At 49.9% G+C, this 20,758-nt stretch overlaps 1 protein-coding gene across 1 annotated transcript in view; it reads left to right on the top strand.

Moving 5' to 3' along the window:
• Positions 1-20,758, top strand: part of MED13 (mediator complex subunit 13) — a 1,439,203-nt gene that overhangs the window by 1,345,457 nt on the left and 72,988 nt on the right. The window lies entirely within an intron of this gene.

Below are 20,758 nucleotides of genomic sequence, written 5' to 3'. Positions count from 1 at the left end.
TGAGATGTACAGTGTCCTCAGATGAAGAGAAAAGTGAGCGATCGAAGGACCATCTTTGCAGCGTTCCCTCCTTTCCTTGTGTTAGATCCATTACCACTGCAGAGTGATCTGAGAGATGTATTGGGAGATATACAATGGATCTAACATACTCGACCAACCTCCGACTAATTAAAATAAAGTCGATCCTTGACTGGTGTTTATACTTATAATTCCGAAAAGACACCCCTTGCTGATTCCCAGACTTCTCTCTCCATATATCCAGGTATCCATATGTTGCTTGCCTTGTTGTTGTTCCATTTTGGACGTTGTAGGCACTTCTGCGTCTCTGCACTCTGGTCTCCAGTGTGGCGTTCGCTCATGCTTTTCCTCCTTCTTCCTTCCTTTGTTGACGGCACTCCCTGGGGTCAAGTTGCCTTGGCTGGTCTCGACTTCGGTGTTCGGGAGACTTTCTCCCTACTGGTGTTGTCTGAGGTTGTCTGGTCATTGCTCTACGTTCTGACCTTGGTGTCCCCTTATGTTCCAGGCAGTGGCCGCAGCCTTCTTGGTCTGATGTGTATTTTCACATGCTTCTGTATTTGTTTGCTGTTGTATTTGTTTGCCGGATTGCTTTCCAGTAGCGGTGCCCTATTCTTTCATTCCAGATCTTGGTGCCTCAGTGCCTGTCTCTATTCTGGATGGTTCTGTCCCTCATCATTCTCTTTCAGTTCTGTTTAGTGGGGTTTTTGCGCACACTGTTCCAGTATTCTCACAGTTTTTGCTGGTGATGGCTCCGCGTTGTGGGGCAGAAACATTCTCCAAAGAAAACAGACGTATGCGTGCCGGGGTGGGACTTGTGTCCTCTCTGAAGTCACGGACGCGGAGGACATCAGGACGGAGCCACATGGTGCCGTCCCCCCGGCGCGCAGGGATGCTGTGGCAAAAAGATTTCGAAGTCCAGTCTCACGCCTGGGGAAAATTCTACGTGAAGGAATCTGCGGCTAGAATAGTCTCTACCAAATACATTGTTACCGAAGGTAAGTAACTCATACATTAACCCGTTAAACGCGGCATAAATTCCGTCGCGGTGCGGGTGATTTCTTGCGCAGGCAGGGCCGTGTCAGCCAACAGACGTGCGCAGCACTACGGAGGTAGTGCTCGCGACGGCCGTTGGCCAACGGGCGCAGCGAACGGGTTAATTTCTTAAGCTAAAATGTCAGAACACAACATATATTATAAAGTCATTCTACCACACTCATAAAAATAATTCATTTGCTTACAAAAAAAAGTCAAAATTCCCTAAAAAAAACAAAGGTTTACTTTAAAAAAAAAAGTGTTGGCAATTCACTGAACAAAACAAAGGTTAAAGTAACATCTTAGTTTGGTGAATTGGTCAGTGAAAATAATTAGTGTTGAACCCAAAACCATTCAGAAATACTCTGGTTCTAGTTAGAAGAGCTAACTATAACTTGCGTCCCTGCCATGCTCTACTTATTATCTCACGTATGACATCACTCATGACATTCTGTAACATAATTGTCATCACCCAAGCTTCGATTTCCCGCCCTATCGCTGTATAAATTGCTACGGATTTACACATAGCATAGTTCACATTAACAATCAACCATAGATATATGAGAAACACTAATTGAGTATGGTGGTAAATCTGTATACTACTGTTCAGAGAGAGCCAAAATAGTGAATGCCAATGCCAAAACAAATGCTTTACTATGGACAGCATTTATATGTATCAAACCCTTGACACACTGAACCTACATTAAGAAATCACGTTGGGGGAGGAGCCAAGCTCGCGTCCGAGATGGCCGCGTTTTAGCTCGGCTCCGTTCGCCTGCCTGTTTTTATCGTATATCCTGCTGTTATCCTGCCCCGGGAAGTCCTCTTTGCTATGCTGTAGCGTTCGGATACCTTGCAGGCACTCACCTTTGGCTCTGGTTGTCCTTGGGTGCCGTGGATCCTGAACGGCGCTCCCGCTCGCTTCGGGATCTCCGGAGCGGGCTGGCCTGATTCTTCTTGGCGGCGCCCGGACGGGGCGGAGCGCGATGATCGGCCCTTGATGTCGCAGTGGACGCGGTCGTAGAGGCCGTTGTACGTCTAGGCCGGCTGTGACTTGCTGGCCGACTCCGGCGGACCGGTGGCCTTGGGTGGAGGCGCTGCCTTCCATTGACGGGGCTGACCGTACATTCGGCTTGCTCCCCCTTTGTTCTCCGGTCCGGCCATTTTGATCCCATCCGCCCGGACTCGGAGAACGGGGCCGGCGGCACGGGGGAGCCGGCGATCCCCCTTCTTCTGGTGGCCCCCCTTCCTGCTCTGGAGGTGCCCTGCTGCCGGTCGGCTGGTCTTCATTTGCCTCGCTGCTGCCCGGACGGGGGTTGACGGACGCCGCGGCCCCGCCGGGCTTCCAAGATGGCGGCCGACCCTGAATGTCTCAACCGGGCCTGGACGAGCGCTGGAGGCCCGCCGCATGGCCCGGGTGCCGGATACTGTAAAGGTTTTCCTACACTTGCGTGCATCCTTGCCGCCCTACACTCCTGGTGAGCTTCTGTGGCCGCACCCGCTGTCGCTCTGGAGGTGGATCCTCTCTTCGGGCCGTTCGGGCCCCCTAAGCTGGGTGCGGCTTCGCCGTTGCTGGGTGCGGCTGGAACTTTCCTGGGAAGCATGGGCCCGGCGACTGCTGTTTCAATGGGTGTGCGGAGTTCCAAGGCCCTTCATCGTCCTGTTCCACCTCCTGCGCCACTGGTCCGGGGGCTGGGTCCCGTCCGGACTGGACTCGATGATTCTTTCTTCATTTCTTCGCCTCGAGTGACCGACCCTGGCTCCTGTGCCGGCCCCGCCGGGTCGGCTTTCTTCGAACTGTCCCTGAAACTGTGCCTGCACTGCTTACGATGTTCTCTGACTTTTCCGGATCATCCGGGTTCTACTCCACGTATCTTGTCTGGACTGCCGTTTTATCTCCCTGTTCTTTGCCTTCTGTTCCTTGCGGTCTGGTTCTTAGTGAATCGGACGACTACAACTTTGGACAAACAAGGACAGGGATGAGACGAACTTGCCTCTGTGTACGGTAGTCTTGTAATGGTTGGATGATCGGCATGTAACAGTATGACTATGTGTGAATTTGTGATGCTCCAGGAGTGTATCCTTATATTTCTTTGACTTCCCAAGGGCTCTGTCCTTTTTCAGGCGGGTGGGTGGGCGCTGTTGATCCTGTTCTATGGCCCTCTCCCGTGCGTTTTCTTTCCCCTTTTTTCCCCTTCCCCCCCTCCTTTTTGTCTTATGTTTCCGTCTCGACTTTGCTCTTCTATATTTCGGGTTCTAATTAGGGCGACAGGCACGCTGCTGGGGGGTAGGCCATAGCCTTCTGCAGGGGTGCAGGGTGGGCTTGCGGGGTGGGTGGGGGGGTCTGTCACTTTGGGGGGTCTTGCGGGGTGGGTGGGGGGGTCTGTCACTTTGGGGGGGTCTTTCCCCCCCCCCCATTTTTCCCCCCTTTTTTTTGTTCTATGGCTCTTAAGTATTCTCTTTTTCAGGACTCCGTCTTGTCGTGTGCTCCCCTGGGGTGTTTCGGATGCACTGGCCTTCCGGTCTCATTTTGATTACGGCTCACTACGTGTTCCTGTCACTGATTTCTAATGGTTGCGGTGTGCCGGTTGAGGTTTCCCTGCTTCGTTCGCCAGGGGGCACGTGTTTGAGAAGGAGTCCCTTCCTTTTTCTTTTTCCTTCCCCTCCCTCTTTCGTGGGGGATTTCTTTCCTTTTATTGGGGTGTGTAACGTATTGATTGATACGATGGGCTCTTTACGTCTGTTTGTTAAAGTCGTGTTGTAGCTGTGGTGGGTGGGCGCTGGACGGCGGGCGCAATTGTCTCTCTTAGTGGTGCTTCCGTTGGAATTGTTTTTACCAATGTGTTTAGTCCTTGTCGGATTTATCCTGTGCCTTCTAAGTTCGCCTGTTCGCGGCTCACCACGGCCCCCCCCCCTTTTTGCTTGATTCATTGCCCGTCATGATCCTGTACTTCCCGTTCCCATAATAGAAAAGCAACCTTCCCGTATCCTGTCCATGCTAGTTGCTCTATGGCTTTCGGCCAATGTCTCCTGTGTTCGTGATGTCATATCCTGTGGGTACTTTTGTACTGCTACTTATGCTTCTGATATGTGGTGGCCAGCCCGCTGGGTTGTAGGCCCGTATTTGTGAGCACTTTCTGTACAATAAAGGTTTAAAAAAAAAAAAAAAAAGAAATCACGTTGATAGCAGTAGAGAAAATACTGTAAAAAGTGCTTACTCATTACAGAGTTTATTTTATGCCATGCTGTTTTCAAACGCTGATAGTTTCATAAGATGTACTCAACAGACTATTAAAAAAAATTCAACTAAGAACAGTGCACACTCTATGCAACAGCTGTCAAAAAAGACACTATTCGCTCAAATTAACCAAGAACTAAAGATGCTAAACATGCTACTACCTGCTCCATTCAGTCTGTGATGAAAACCTAACAGATAGCTCATCTTCTGAAGCAAAACAAGCACACATACATAGGTTAGTACCTGGTGCACTGAGTCTTCTAAGTCAAGCAGAAATTGTCTTGCTTAGACGATTCTCTTCAATAACTCAAGGCTGCTTGCACTACTTAGTTTGTTGTATGTAGGATATTTGCCCTGCTGGAAATGTTTTCATCAGTACAATAATACTAATGTGGAACATAATGAACACAAGTCTATTGTCACCTGTACACAGAGTTGCTATTGAATACAAAGATTTATAACATGTTCTATACATCTACACATCTATTGGGCATTAGGAGGACATGCATTTTCTAAATCCTTACACCCATTAGCCTGCCCCAAATTCTAGAAGTGGAAACATAATATGGTAGTTACCTGCCACAATCTAAAATATAAAATAAAATAACATCATTGGATAATGTCATCAGTGATGTTATTTGAGATGTCATCAATTATTTAATGATGTCATAGAAAATGTCATGAGTGGTGTCATGTGTGTTCATAAGCAGGGCGTGGCTGTGGCGCAAGTTATAGTTAATACTGTTAACTAGAACTGGTCAATTTCAGTTTTTCTTCAGTTCAAAACGTTAATGTTCACTATGCCAAATTCACCAAACATAACGTCACTTTAACTTTTTTCCCCCCCAGTGTGGGGATAGAAAAAAAAATATATATATATATATATTTATATATTTTTCAAGTCTTCCCATGAAGCTCTTGATTTTCTCTGTTCTTGCACTTTGCTACCTGCAGGAGAGCACCTTGTTGCACACCAATCTGTGCAGCCCCACAGCTGCAAAGCGAGGCGGCTCAGTCTGTTTTTGCTCTTCTTGCATGGTATCTTTTAGCACGTCTTTTCACGAGCAAGTCTGTTGCATTGTATATGATATAGTAGCCTTTTCAGCATCCTTTTTCTGTTTTTCTGCATTGGACTGTGGTTTATGGAACGATTTACAGGGCTTTTGCATAAATGATGATTCTAAGCTGTATTTTCCACTGCTCCCTCTTCTCAAACTCTAGTTGCACATAGTGCACTTCACATACCTTGAAGTAATTTTTTTTGCACTAGATGGAATTGTGAACCATTTCCACATAGTAGGTTCCGGTGCCAATCTTAAACCTTCAGTCTTGACAACTTTCATATCTACAATTGTCTCCTCTCCATGTTCCTATGGCTTTCCACTCTCCTGTTATTTTTGTCCCAAAGCCAAAGAAGAAAATATTTTAGTCCCAAAAAGTGAAGCACAGTAAAGCACTAAATTCTCTTTTGCTGCACAGCTCTTCTGTGGCAAGGAGTCCACTGGTCTGTGCAAGATATTCCAGAGTCACCGGCATTGCTTTTACATTTTGTTTGAGGAGTAGCAAATCCTGAAAACCATAAAAAAGGGAGGCTGCCTTATGATCTGTTTAACACTCTTCACTGAAAAACAATTGATAACTTGAGTAAAGAGAGACCACCCATTGAATGGCAATATCATCATTGTTTCCTTGAATCGAAATTTGCCTAGCTTACGTAACGGTAAGTTTCAATTCTATTAAGGACGCGGAGGCGAAGATTATGCTTTTCTTTCTCCGCTCTTTATTCTTAACACAAAACACAGCAGCCTCAGAAAAGCTTCCTACAAAAAATGCTTATACACCAAACATACAGTAAAAGCATTTCACAGAAAAACATTGTGTCCTTGGTAACTACAACTCCCATCAGTCCATCGTAGCAATCCACAACATTAGTCCTTCCACTATGTCCATCAGCGCTAGATAAGGAGTCCCTTCTCTCTCTTCCTCCTCTTTCTTCGCGCGAATTACACTCACATCTCATTGGTCCTGCTTGGCACCGTCATTTCCTAGCGGAAAAACGCGACAACGTAAGCGTTGTAAAAGAAATAAATTTCACAATAACAACCACGATTGTTACAACACCATCATCTAGCACTGAACATAATACAGAGTACAGATTGAAACCTAATTACTTACTGACATAAGGGTGGGATCTCACTCGAAGACGTCCTGGGAGGGATAATCCTCGCCTCCGTGTCCTAATAGAATTGAAACTTACCGTTACGTAAGCTAGGCAAATTTCGATTCTATGGCAGGACCGGAGGCTCAGATTATGCTAGTTTAAAGCTTACTCGCCACCAAATGAGCAATATCCACCACTGGTTTAAAATAGAACCTCTTAAACGTGGAATCTGAGGACCAGTCTGCGGTCCGCATCAAGTCCTCCAAATGAGCTCCTACAGAAAAAGCCTTAGAGGCCATGGTCCCCCTGGCAGAGTGAGCTCAAACGCTTGGTATCTATGCCTGCCTCCTGCATGACCCAGCGCACCCACCTGGCTATGGTGGGGGAAGAGACTGCATTGTGTGGTTTTCGCAAAGCAACTAACAATTGTTGTTCGCCTGGAGGACGAATATCGAGAGTCATATCTTCAAAGGTTTTCAGACATTGAACAACACACAATTTAGGAACATCCACAAAAGCCGGATAAGAAATGGTTCTTGATGCGGATTTTGTGCGACGCCCCACTGTGACAGTAACCCCGTCCGGTGAAAAAACCCGAGCTGAGATGTCCAGAGCACGAACATTTGACACTCTCCAACAAGATACCAAACATAAAAGCATAGCCAGCTTGGCCGAGAGTTCCTTCAAGGACCGGTACTTATTAGGCTGCCAAGATAGAAAAATGTTCAGAACCACATTGACGTCCCAAAGGACCGAATAACGAGGTTCTGGGGGTAACGACAAGCGGATCCCTCGTAAGAGTCTACAAACAAAAGGGTGTTCCCCAACCGGTGCCTCTTCCACCGGATGATGAGCCGCTTAATTAATTTGTGCACGCAAGACCATCTGTGGCCAGCTCCGCCACAAAATTCAGAATGGGAACGATTCCCGCGACCAGGGGATCCAAGTCCCGTCGAAGACACCAACGCAGACACTTAGTCTAAGCGGATTTGTAGCGCTTCGCCGTACTGGTTGCTCAAGCCTTTGACAAAAGTCCTTCAGCTGATCTCGAAAGGCCCGGGAGCAAACAACGTCGCCAGAAAGCCTCCATGCCATGAGGCGGAGAGAATCCTTATGATGAGATGATGCGGCTCCCAATCCGGATTGAGTAGTAGGTGAGGAAACCGGGGGAGTAGGATTGGAGAATCCCAAGAAAGTTCCAGATGAACCGGAAACCAAACCTGGTACCTCCAGAGCGGCGTCACCAGTACCAGCTCCAAATTCTGCCGGCGAACCTGGGCAGCCGTCCGCACCACCATCAAAAAGGGGGGAAACGCAAAAGCCCTCTCCAGACTCCAATCCTGGAGGAATGCATCTGTGGCTTCTGCTAGAGGATCCGGCCTCCAACTGAAGAACCTCGGAAGCTGATGATCTAAGCGAGACGCAAACAGGTCTACTGAGAAAGGGCCCCACCGATCGTTCAGCCACTAAAAAACATGAACGTCCAACATCCACTGACTGGAGTCCCAGTAAGTACTCCGCCGTCACGGATACATGATGAGCCAGACAGTAATCCCAGAACTCTTTTGCTAGATCTGCCAGAGCTCGGGACCATGGACCTCCCAGATGATTGACGTATCCCACTGCTGAGACGTTGTCCATCTTCAACAGTACACATGCCAGAAGCTCCAAACAGTTGATGTGCAACTTCTGTTCTTCTGACTAGGTGCCGCCTGTGGAGAATTCTCCGCAGCGCGCCCCCCAACCTGACCTGCTGGCATCGGACTCGATTATCAGATCGGGGACTGACCCGAAGATCGCCCAACCGTTCCAGGCCTCCATGTGTGCCAGCCACCCGACATTTCTTCCTTCACCTCCTCCAAGAGAGGAACCATCTGGTCGGAAGACATGCCCCTCCGAAGATGATGCGCCGTGAGGCGTTGAAGCGCCCTGTAATGCAGGGACCCTGGGAAGATTGCCTGGATGAAAGATGACAGGAGCCCCACCACCCTGGCAATCTGCCGTAAGGACGTCTGGGACTTTGCAATTGTCTGTCGCAAAACATGTCGAATCTTGGACATCTTCCGCGACGGAAGACTGAGTGAGGCCTTGACGGAGTCTATGACAAACCCCAGAAATATCACCCTTTGACACGGCACAAGGACCGATTTGTCGCCGTTGATGATAAACCCAAGCCTCTGCAACAGGGCTACTGTCTGTTGAAGTTGAGAACTCAATTTCTCGGGGCATTGCGGCATCAGCAGGATGTTGTCCAAATAGACAATCATCCGTATACCCTGCCCCCCGCAGGTATTCCACCGCTGGTTGCAACACTTTCGTGCAACACCACGGGGCTGAGGAAAGCCCGAACGGAAGAGCGGTGAATTCGAACATCTGATCCCTCCAGAAAAACTGTAGGAAACGGCGATGAGGAGGATGGATGGGCAAAAACAAGGTAAGCGTCCTTGAGGTCTAATCGCACCATCCAATCTTGTGGAAGGAGGACATCCCGGAGGTGGTGTATCCCCTCCATCTTGAAATGCTGATAAATCAACCACCCATTGAATTCTTTGAGATTGATTACCGGCCGTCTGCCTCCATCGGTTTTGTCCACCAAAAAAAGATTGCTGAGGAACCCCGAGGGATGTCAAGTTGATTGACGAACGGCCCCTTTGCGAAGGAGCTCTGAGATCTCCTAGTCTATCAACTGCGCATCTGACTCAGAGAAAAGTATAGGAATTGGGGCACCTACCTGCTTGGGCTGGTCGTAAAACTCTATATGGAATCCGCAGACGGTTTGTAAAACCCATGCGTCCGCCGTAAAGGCCGTTAACCGACCGCCAATCTGAACCTGATCTGCAGGGATAATACTCACCATTCGAATTGTTAGGTCCAGTGTTTTTCCTGTAGCCTCGACCACCGAAGCGTTGCCCTCTTGTGGGGTAGAAATTGTTGAAGTTGGCTGAGGTGTTATACTGGCCTCGCCCAGAGCCTTGCCCTCTATTGGCATTCTGACCACCACGGCCGGTCGTGCGGCCCCTACTACGACCGGCCCCTTGGGAGAAACGCTACTGGAAAACCCTTTTTATACCGGATTGGGCCTTATCCAGGGAGGTAAAGGTTGACAAAAATTTTCCCAACTCCTTTATAAAAGGCTCCCCAAAAAGGCCCCCTTGGGCTACAGCCCCTCCCTTTGAGGAGGCCAGGTCTCCCAATTGTGGGTCTAGCTTAATCAAAAGGGATCTCCAGCGTTCGGTTGATAGGGCGCAATTGGCGTTCCCTAGAAACTATCACCCTTTGCGCCCAGTTCGACAGGACGTCGGGAGAAATGGTGGACCCTGTCACTTTCGCCTCTTCCGCCATATCAAGGATCTTCGTAATAGGCCCGACCGCGTCCAACAGCTTATCCTGGCATGACCGCCAGGCGCGGTCTATGCCCTTACGCGGGTCCTTCATGAACTTTGCCAGGAAGGTGGCCATCTTGGCGTCTAATTCCGGCGTCAGGGCCACTTTACCTTCCAACGTGGGCCTTGGGCACTCCCCACGCAGACACCCTTTTTCTAAAGGCTTGCGCAGACGACTCGCCATGAACTTTGCCACCTTGTCACCCGGGGCCCAGGCCGTGGATCGCGGATGGATGATCTCATCCAGGTCCAGCATGCCTGAACTGTCCCGGGGCAACTCTGCAGCCGAGCTCAAAGGGCGCCAAGAGCGCACCGACTCCTCCTCCTTATCTGTGTCTGGGGATTCCCCACCCGGAGATGGAGCAGCCGTCCCCAAACCCACCGAGGGCTATGGGGCCGAGGACGGCACAGTGGGGGCGTCCCCTTTGCCAAAAAAGCGTCACGCAGACGCTCAAAGGCACCCCTATCCACCTCCTGACCCCCCTCGGACAACCCCTCCCTGCAGGGCTTCTTCGGGGCAGGGGGACCTTCCCCTGAGGGACCTGGGAGGACTAATGGTGCTCCCCCTTGAGCGTGCGCAATCTTTGCGCACTCCTCAACAATGCGAGCTGAAAGGGCCCACCACCTCGGTGACGCAGCGGTAAATGGAGCTGTCCACCGCATGATAGAACTCCTCATCGTTTAGATAGGAATGGGAATCATTCTCAAAGTAATCCTCCTGTTCCATGACCAAAAGAAGAGTCCCCTAATTACTGCCCAACCAGCGTGGGAGTCAATCAACTGGCAGATATAGGGCGCACTCGACCACCCAAAGTGCGCCAACCCTCCTCTAGGGACCGGGGACTGCCTACCTCACAGCCCGCCACCACACACAAAACACTCCTGAGTGCTGACCTGCCCGCAGGAGATTCCTAAAGTCTACCCGCAATACTGACCCCAACAGGGACGTTCAATATGAAGTTTTTGGGGCAATACAGACCCGGTAACCCGGGCGTACGGTGAGGCGGCAAGGGCAAGACTCCGTTCCGGGGGAGAAACCGCGCCGCGGAGCAATGAGATGCAGTAGCGCCCTCTAGTGGGTGACTGCGCATCGCACTGCAAAGCAAGGGGAAAAGAGACATCTTAGAAGCGAAAATCGCTTCCGCGGCTCGAACTGGGCTCTGAGGAAGGAAAACTCAACACAAGAGCCCCCCCGCCCCAAACACAGTGTTACTCTGACCAAAAAAGCACTTAGGGAGAGTAAGGAAAATATCACTTAACTGGCTGCGTGAGCAGCGAAGAAAGAGGAGGAAGAGAGAAGGGACTCCCTATCTAGCGCTGATGGACATAGTGAAAGGACTAATGTTGTGGATTGCTACGATGGACTGATGGGAGTTGTAGTTACCAAGGACACTTACAACGTTTTTCTGTGAAATGCTATTCCTGTATGTTTGGTGTATAAGCATTTTTTGTTGGAAGCTTTTCTGAGGCTGCTGTATTTTGTGTTAAGAATAAAGAGCGGAGAAAGAAAAGCATAATCTGATCCTCCGGTCCTGCCATAGAATTCAGGGTCAAGCTTCTGTAAAAATGTCTGAAAACAAACTTGGAAGGAGTAGGAAAAAGTGAGGGCCTGTTATCAGCTGTAGCATAGCAAGCTATTGCAGTAGAAGTGAGAGCAACTTCGCAGGTTGCACAACCAGATCATTCCAGGCGAACATTCCTCATGGGGAAGTTTTTCACACACCCACAGAGAAGAAAAGAAAGCAAACATTGCCATGAGCTCTCCTACTAAGAGTCTAGCACATTTAATCTATGATCTTGATGTTTAAAGCAAAAAGTACAGTCCCAACTTTTATTGTTGTGTGGCTGCTTGATTAAGTGCGTTCTTGCATCCTCCTGTTGGCCTCCCCCCTTTGCCACGAGTGGGACCTTCAATGTAACCTTCGCCTGCATTAGGCCCGGTATTGATGATGGTTCATGAAATAGATTGGGATCGCTGACTTGTAGGCCATGGATCTTCAGCAATAGATGTTGGATCCTGTTGGCAGTCTGTTGACCCCTCATGGAAATTTGGTGGTGACTGACTCTGCTTTCACTTAGTGCAGTCACACAGGTCTGCATGGGTTTCAGAGGACTCAGCAAAATCAAATGAGTCTTTTCGAACTTCAAGGCATTCCTTCCATCAATCAAGGACAGATTGATACAGGTGCTGACAGGCAATACTACAGCTATGTGGTACTGCAACAAACTGAATGGAGTGTTGTTCCATGCCCTCTGTCCTGAGGCTTTGAAGCTATGACAGTGGCTAGATCTTTGCAACATCTCAATGACAGTCACTTAACAAAGTCCCTTAACATTGCAGCAGGTGAGCTCAGCAGGTGTCTTCTTGCAAATCAGGAATGGTGTCTGAATCTGGTGGTGGTTTTGGTATCCAAACCCAGAAGACCATGTCCTCAGTAAATATTTTCGCTGCCTCTGAAAACACTTCATGTCCCGCATTTTGTGCTCTGCATTTTGCTCCTATTAGACATTTTGGAGATGGGATAGCTGCCTCCTGTATGCAATTCCTCCTCAGTCAATGATCCCACAGCTGCAATGCGGAACCTAGTTTAGCTTATTCTGTTGGCCCAGATTGGGTAAGGAGGGCTGTTACTCGGAACTGCTGACCCTCGGCATCTATCCTCTTTGGGAGGATCTGCTGCCCCAGCAGCCGCACAGGATTTTGTATCCAAGCCACTTCAGCCTATACCGGAATGCCTTGAAATTGAGCATTTCCAGATAAGTAGGTTGGTTACCTGGTATGAGAATAAGCTGGTTCATCCTCTGCAGTGAGAATGTCTTTTCCTTTTGTATTGTCTTTGGCCTAGCGGGGCAAAGCTGTGCTATATATATTATCTGAAAGAAACAGGTTAGTGTTAGATTCCTTACCTTAGAATATCCCCAGGCGCCAGACTGGATCGGGAAAGTTTTGCGTAGCAGTACCCATGCGCGTCGGTAGGCGTCGTCTGCGGCTCCGCGTTCGTCGTTGGCGCCGGGATGACGTTGTCTGAGTACTTAAACGCCGCCCTCGCGCACTGACGTCCGTTCTTCTTTTTTCCGCGCCAGCAAGCGCAGATCTGGTAAAAACAGTACTCCTTAGTCAATTTTTGACTAACTTTTTTGATCTTTTTGATCCTGTTTCGAGTCGTAAGACTATTGGTGCCGTTAGGGATGCTTGGGTTCAAGCCCGGTGCCCATTGCAACCGACTGATGTCGTTTTCCGACCCCCATCGCCGGTGCCTGTATTGCCTTGCGGCCGACCATGACGACAAGTCGTGCCCCGACTGCCGGGCCTTGACGTCGAAGGCTAGGCGGGAGCGGTCCCGTAAGCACCTCGAGCTCCGGCAGTCGGCCCCGTGATGTTCACGGTCCAGGTCGAGGAGGAGGTCGAACGACCGGTCACGGGGCCACAGTCATCGCAGCTCGGCGAATCAACACCATTCGTCGGGGTCCAAGTCCTCTTGTAAGAGGCACAAAAAGGCGAAGAGACGACATCGCTCTTCTGACTCCCCCCCGACGCTCTCGCGATGCGGCCGGAGGTTCGGGCGACACCGCCCACGCGGCTCCGGTGGAGCCGCAGGCGCCGCTGCCAGATCCATACCCACCGGTCCCTGGGCTGATCGCGATGCTGGAGGAGATCGATGCCTTCCTCATGGCCATGAGGTCGCTCTTTCCTCAGTCGGGTCCCGCTGTGGCGCCTTCGGGCCCCGCGGCCCTGGCTGGAAGCCCAAGCTGGCCGGGTGCTTCTGCGCCGCTGGGATCTTCAGCCACGGTGCCGTCGACGACTCAGGTCCGGACGCCGCAGGGCCCCACCGGATCCGGGTCGCCGCTGGTCGGCCTTACGACTCCTCCGGCGACGACCCCCAGGGTGTCGCCCCTGGACGACGTCGTACCCGGTCCCTCCCTCGTTCCAGATCCGGTGTTGGACCAGCATCGCTCAACGCCGCATTCGACGCCGAGAGAAGAGCAATTCTTCTATGATCCGGCCCCATCTTTTGCACCTGACTATCAGGAGATGGGAGATAAGGAGGATTGGGAGGGATCTGAGGACCCTCTGGCACGAGAGTGCCAGTCGTATCAGGACTGGGCAGTGGATCTAGGGGAGGCCAGTGGTTTGGACACTTTGCCCGACACTGGCTTTGTCTCCCCTCCTACCGTGGCTACGGAGGAGGGGGCTGCTTACAGCGTAGTGCTGACGAGGGAGGCCAAGGCCTTCGGTCTTGAGCTCCCCGTCGCGCTCCTGAGGACTAACCTCCTCACAAGGTCCTTGAACCGCAGGCAAGCTCTTCGGAGCCTCTACTGCCGTTTATTGAGGCCCTTACTGACGTTCTGTTGGGCACTTGGTCCAGGCCCGCTACAGGTCCCCCTGTAGATCAGAACGTGGCCAGGCGCCACCGCCCAGCCCCGGGTGACCCTAGCTTTCTGTTCACCCACCCCACCCTCGAGAGCCTGGTTATCCAGGCCTCTAACTCCCAGACCGCATTCCCGACTGCTCCACCTGATCGGATATCCAAAAGGTATGAGCAGTTTGGTAAGAAGCTGTTCTCCTTACTCAATTTGGGGTTGGGGTCGGTCAACACCACTTGCCTTTTGGGCCGTTATACCCACTCTCTGTGGGACACGGTCACGGACGTGCTGCCAGGTTGCCCTGAGGAGGCCCGGGTCAAACTCGCTCAAGCCCTTGCGGAAGGGTGAGATGCAGCACGATACTCTATCCGATGTGGGCTGGATACCACTGACTCGCTAGTCAGGGCGATTTTCTCGACGGTGGCGGTTCACCGCCACGCCTGACTGAGGTCCGCCAATTTTTCAGCTTATGCCCAGAATTCCCTAATGGACATGCCGTTTGAGGCCATAGTTTCCCCATTTTAAAAAAGCCCGGCTTAGATCCCTCACTCCCCTCTAATTCCAGAACCATTTCCCTTCTCCCATACCTAGGGAAGATCCTGGAAAATCACATTACAACTAGCCTCTCTACCTTCATTGAGGACAACCATCTGCTGGCCTCTCACCAAGCGGGATTCCGCCCGGCCCACTCGACTGAGTCGGTGGTCCTGTCCGTCCTAGACGAGCTCAAGAGTAAGGCTGATTCCAATTCACCCAAGGCCCTGGTGCTCCTTGATTTGTCCGCTGCGTTTGACACGGTCGATCACTCCATCCTTCTCGACCGTGTCAGCGCAGCGGGCGTCCGGGGCACTGCCCTCTCTTGGCTCGCCTCTTTTCTCAAAGGGCGGACCCAGGCGGTCCATCTTTCTGGCTTTTTTGCCCCCACCCGCTTGGTTCCTTGCGGGGTCCCCCAGGGATCCTCCCTGTCCCCCATTCTTTTCAATCTTTATATCCTTCCCCTTATCCTTTCCCTTTTAGACATGGGGGTCTCCGTGTATAACTATGCCGATGACCTCCAGTTGGTATTTGACCTTTCCTCCCCCTCCAACTCCCTGCCGAAGTTTCATTCTACTCTTGTCTTCATCTCTGAGTGGATGAACCACAACCACCTTAAACTTAATCCGGACAAGACGGAGTTGGTCTTGACGGGCGCTATTACTTCCCCTTGGTCCGCCGCATTCTGGCCCTCCATCTTCGGCCCCCCTCCAGCACCGGCAGCCTCAGTAAAGACCTTGGGCATTAAAGTCAGTCAGGACCTCTCCATGCATGCCCAGATTAGCTCTGTTGTTTCCTCCTGTTTTCTATCCCTCCGGATCATTCGGAAAGTCTCCCGTTTTTTTTCTCCTGATGCCCTTAAACGTATTATTTTGGCCATGATTCTCTCCCGCCTTGACTACGGGAATAGCCTCTACGTGGGCATTCCGGCCTACGAACTTCGCCGCCTTCAGGCTATTCAAAATCAGGCCGCCCGCCTCAATCATCACCTTCCCAAGTCCCATCCCATCACTCCTCTCCTGAAAGCTCTTCATTGGCTTCCTATCTGCCAGAGATCCCTTTTTAGAATGGGATGTCTGGCCTTCATGGCTCATGTCCGTACTGCCCCTGTTTTCATTAACTCTCTTATCAGCTCCTATACCCCCAGCCGCACCCTCCGGTCTTCCAATCAGGCTCTCCTCAATGTTCCTCGGTTCCGCAGATCTAAAACTGGAGGCACCAGATTCTCCGTTATAGCCCCTCGCTTCTGGAACAGCCTCCCGCTGCACATTAGATCTATTCGAATTTACCTTCAATTCCGTAAAGCGCTCAAGACTTTCCTGTTCTCCCAAGCGTACTCCTGCTGATTTCATCCCGGCCAATGTCTGTGTTTCTCAGTCTAAACTCCAGCGCCAGGAAGCCGCTTGTCCGCGGTGCGCTCTATCAAGAACTTTTAAACTTCAAACTTGATGGCCGTCGCCTCTTTGGCGACAAGCCAGCATCATTTTGATAAACCACGTTTTCCCACCAGGTTAATAAAGGTGTCCATTTAGGCATGAGTTATTTTTTCCTTAATATGCTTCTAATTAAAGTTGGGTTCTGATGGAGAATATTAACCAAAAATTCCTCGCATTGTGATTTTTCCCCAGTGGCCGGATTGAATCCGTAAACTTTCATATCAATTTGCTAGTGTCAACAGGTAGCATCATGCAGCTCCGTGCTGAGTCCTTCCTGCCCTGGACTGGACGTCTGACCTAGTTCTTTACTTAATACGCTGAGCAGCATGGATCTGGAGCTTCTTGAATCCTGTCACATTCTGGGCCAAGCCATGATCTTGCCCATCGGTCCGACACGAGATGGCATAGGCCTGCTTTTGAGTATCTAGGCTTTGTTTTACCAAATCGTACTCCAGACAGCCTGGTGGTTCGGGCATGTAGCAGCCAGGTCAAGACTCAACTTCTTCCCAAACACTCCATCTGACAAGGAAATGCATGGAACCATTTGCGAAACTGATGTTCTCCTAGCCTCGCCTTATTCTCGGTCAGTGCAACATACCTCCTCAGCAGGTATTCACGTGCGATATGGGACAGACTTGCCAGCTGTCACAGGGGACCTCTGTTATACTTTAGCACGGCTTATTTTAGACAGACAGCACACAGCCAAGTACTCAATCAGATCCGGTCTGGGCACGATCAGCTGCCTGAGTAGGGCAGGTGGCGTGGCACGTGTGGTGCTTTGGCGCCATGCCTTCATATGCACCACGGTCTTCTCATCTGATGTGCAGCAGTCCCTCATGGGCATGACCTTTGGCAGCTCTAGGCTGTTTGGAGCAAAGGCAAACTCAGTCCTCCAAAGACTTGGAGAGTAAGGCCAATGCCCGCTCTCTGAGATTAGCTCTATCAGTTCAACGTTTTCCCTAACAACAGCACCCCTTTCAAGGCTTTGGTGGGAGCTTCCAGCAGAGGCAGATATCATGTGTTAATCAATAACAGGCCTCCCAGTCCATTCGTAGTTGAGGTTGGTGATCCGGCCCTCGGGGACAAAGAACTACACCAATCCCAGCGGCCCTCTTTCCCACAGTCATGCATAACAGATTTGTCAGTGGTGGTGCCAAACTCAGTCCTCCAAAGACTTGGAGAGTAAGGCCAATGCCCGCTCTCTGAGATTAGCTCTATCAGTTCAACGTTTTCCCTAACAACAGCACCCCTTTCAAGGCTTTGGTGGGAGCTTCCAGCAGAGGCAGATATCATGTGTTAATCAATAACAGGCCTCCCAGTCCATTCGTAGTTGAGGTTGGTGATCCGGCCCTCGGGGACAAAGAACTACACCAATCCCAGCGGCCCTCTTTCCCACAGTCATTCATAACAGATTTGTCAGTGGTGGTGCAAGATCAGTGGGTTGGGGGTTGTATTGCCTTTCACCTTCTCAGCAGGAGGAGCATTACGTCCAATCAGTGAGTGCTCCAGATCATCCAAAATGGATACTCCCTACCATTTATTTCTTCCTATGTCTCAATGATTAGCTCTGCTCCAACAGTTGTAAACTACATTCTAACGTCGGCCAACCTGTTGACATTTTTTAAGGTTTCCATCAGGGTGCCAAAGTCACACCTGACTCCTTAACATGAGGCTCCATTCACTGGAGACATTCTAAATAAGGTGTTTTATTGAGCAATCCTTCCACCTCAACGAGTCCAGGACATTTGGGCTATGACCCTGATCTTTCAGCTTACAGCCTAGATCACCGTGATGTTGGTTTTGAGGCTTCTTGCCTCTTTAGGCTGTTTGTGTACCACACCAGGTAGCACATGTGGGCTCTGCAGTTAGTTCTGGAATCTCAGTGGACTCCACATGAAGGGAAACTATCAGATTAAATCCAGGTGTTAAAGAAGGCTGCAAAAGTCCTGAAGTGATGGGTGCTTGACTGCAGCTGTACCGCTCTCCCTACCCCACCCAGAACTGTCATGACTGATGCATCGTTACTGGATTGGAGAAGTGATCTGGGAGAGATCTTAGAATTCGCAGGCAGAAGCTCACCTCCACATCAACTTGGAGTAGTGAGCCATCTGCTTGGCACCCAAGGCTTTCCTCCCGACCATCAATGGGGGACAGTTATAGGTGCTCAGGCAACACGGCCACTATATGGAACTACAACAGGGCTGTGTGGATTGGGGACTTTGTGCCAAGAGGCTCTGTCTCAATGTAGATGAACGCATATTCCTCATCGCGCAACACTTGGCAACATCTTTGAATGCCATGGGCAGACTAACTCAGTCGCTGTTACCTAGCAGATCACGAATGGCAGTTACGCTCAGAGGAGATACAAGCCATCTTCCACCAACAGGAAGAACCCTGGTTTGATCAATTCACCACCACCACGAGAACATGCAGTGTTGAAGCTTTTGCATGTCTGAGTTTCAAGGCAGTACTCTCTAGAAGACGCCTACACTGGGGTTCAGAACTCTGGGCAGGAGAGGGAGGAACAGAAAAGCCAACCAGAGTACTGTAAAAGATCAGGAAGTACCGGGCCCAAGTCATCCTAGTGGCTCCTAACTGGTTGAGACGAATGTGGTACCTGGAACTTCTGGCGTCGAGCATTTGTCCTCCGATCCAGCTGCCCTGTGTGGATAATCTCCTGTTGCAGCAGCAGGGCAAGGTCTTGCAGCCATGTCTGAACAACCTACACCTCCATGCATGAGTGGTGACCGTTGATGGCTTTCGATCTTCCTCCCGAAGTTGTTGGTGCCATCGTGGCAGCCAGGAGTCCATTAACCAACTCCATTATGGTGTATGCTTGGAGAAGTTTGATGTCTGCTTTTTATTTCACTACACACAACCCCAGTAAATGCAAGCACAGTTATCAGTTGTTGTTCTGTCTGTTGGTCCAGCAAGGTTGTGCTGCAGGAACAAACTTTTTGGTCTTTATACCTGACCAGCCATCCCTCTTCAAGTCACCTGTTGTGATGCTTTTATCGAAGGGGCTGATCCATGTGTTCCCACCCACTCCATTTGTCATTCCAAACTGGCAACTTAATTTGGTACTCACCTACTTTGCTGTGCCGAACCCATACACTTTTGCTCTGTCTTCTAGCCATCGAGGCAGCACTCCTCCCCTCCAAAACATCCTCTAGGCAAGTGAGCAAACTCCAGTCATTGTCCATGGTTCCCTCCCCCCCCATACATCTTTCTTCCCAGACAAGTTAGTCCTCCGGACAAAAGTGGTATTCCTGCCCAGAGTAGTCACGCCCTTCCACATAGGCCAATCCATCACATTGTCAGCTTTCTATGCACCGCCTAACCCCTTCTAGGAAACACTGATTCATCTTATGGACCTTAAATGGATGCTTTTTTTCTATGTAGACTGAACTATAAATTACCGACAGGACAGCCAACTTTGTGTTGTTTTCTCTGGGGCTAAGAAGGCAAAGGGTGCAAAAGAGGACCCTCTTGAGATGGATTGTACTTTGCATCAAGATCTGCTATGAACCAGCCAGAAAGCAACCTCCAAAAGGCTTGCTTGCTCATTCCACCAGAGTGAAGGCTATTGCCACTGCCCTGACACACCGTGTGCCAGTCAATCACATTTCCCAGTTGCTACGTGGGAGTCCCTCCACATGTTCACAAAGCTTTATTTCCTGGAGAGCCAGGTCTAGCGAGATGGACACTTCACCCACTTTGTTATGTAGGGTTTACGGCTCTTGAGTCCTTCCACAGTCCCACCACATGAGAGGTACTGCTTTGGTATCTATTCACAAGATGAGCAATCTGTGGGTTAGATGTTTCTATCGGAAGAACAAGTTTATTCCCATTGCTAACTTATTTTCTGATAAAGTAACCAAAAATTACTCACCAATCCACCCTCCTTGTTCTGTGGAATGGACTCCTTTCTGCCATTAATAAGATTATGACCTAGAGTCTGCACACTGCCACAACTTGATTCTAGTTGCAGCGCATTTGTCACCACAGATAGAGATCAGAAACTGATGTCAGCGCGCAGAGGTGGTGCACATATAGTGGCCTGACATCCTGTCCGGGATGGATGGAATGCCTACCTCACAACGCTACCGGTCTGTGTGAGGGAATGGTTTTGAAAGATTCTTGATTAATTCTGGTGCCTGGAGAAATTCACATGGTGATGAATCTGCAGTTATAGTCTTGACGGGAAAAGCATTACCGTAGGTAAATAACTTGTTTATTATTAACATTAAGCTAGAAAATCATATCCTTTAACATTTAATAGCTGTTCAAAGTTAATACCAGCTAGTCTCATATCTTTTAAACAAAGTATATTTAGGAATCGTTTCGATTTGATCAGTATTCAGTTTGAGTCCTGATTCTTACAAAATGGTCTAATTATGTTTAAAAAAATATACTAATAAGGATTTAGATGAATGGGTGTATAAAATGGTGTAATCTACATATGCTGAGCATGTTATCTATATTATTTTTGGGCAACCCTTAATAGTAAGACTGTCATCTCAATGAAGTTTGTTAAGCTTGAAGAAGGTAATGTATTTAGAAAAACGTTGGGTGTTTGCATTTGGTTCGA

The sequence above is a fragment of the Lissotriton helveticus genome, chromosome 3_1 (genome assembly GCF_964261635.1).
Source record: "Lissotriton helveticus chromosome 3_1, aLisHel1.1, whole genome shotgun sequence".
Taxonomy (NCBI): Eukaryota; Metazoa; Chordata; class Amphibia; order Caudata; family Salamandridae; genus Lissotriton; species Lissotriton helveticus.
This window is presented reverse-complemented; position numbering and strand designations above follow the sequence as displayed.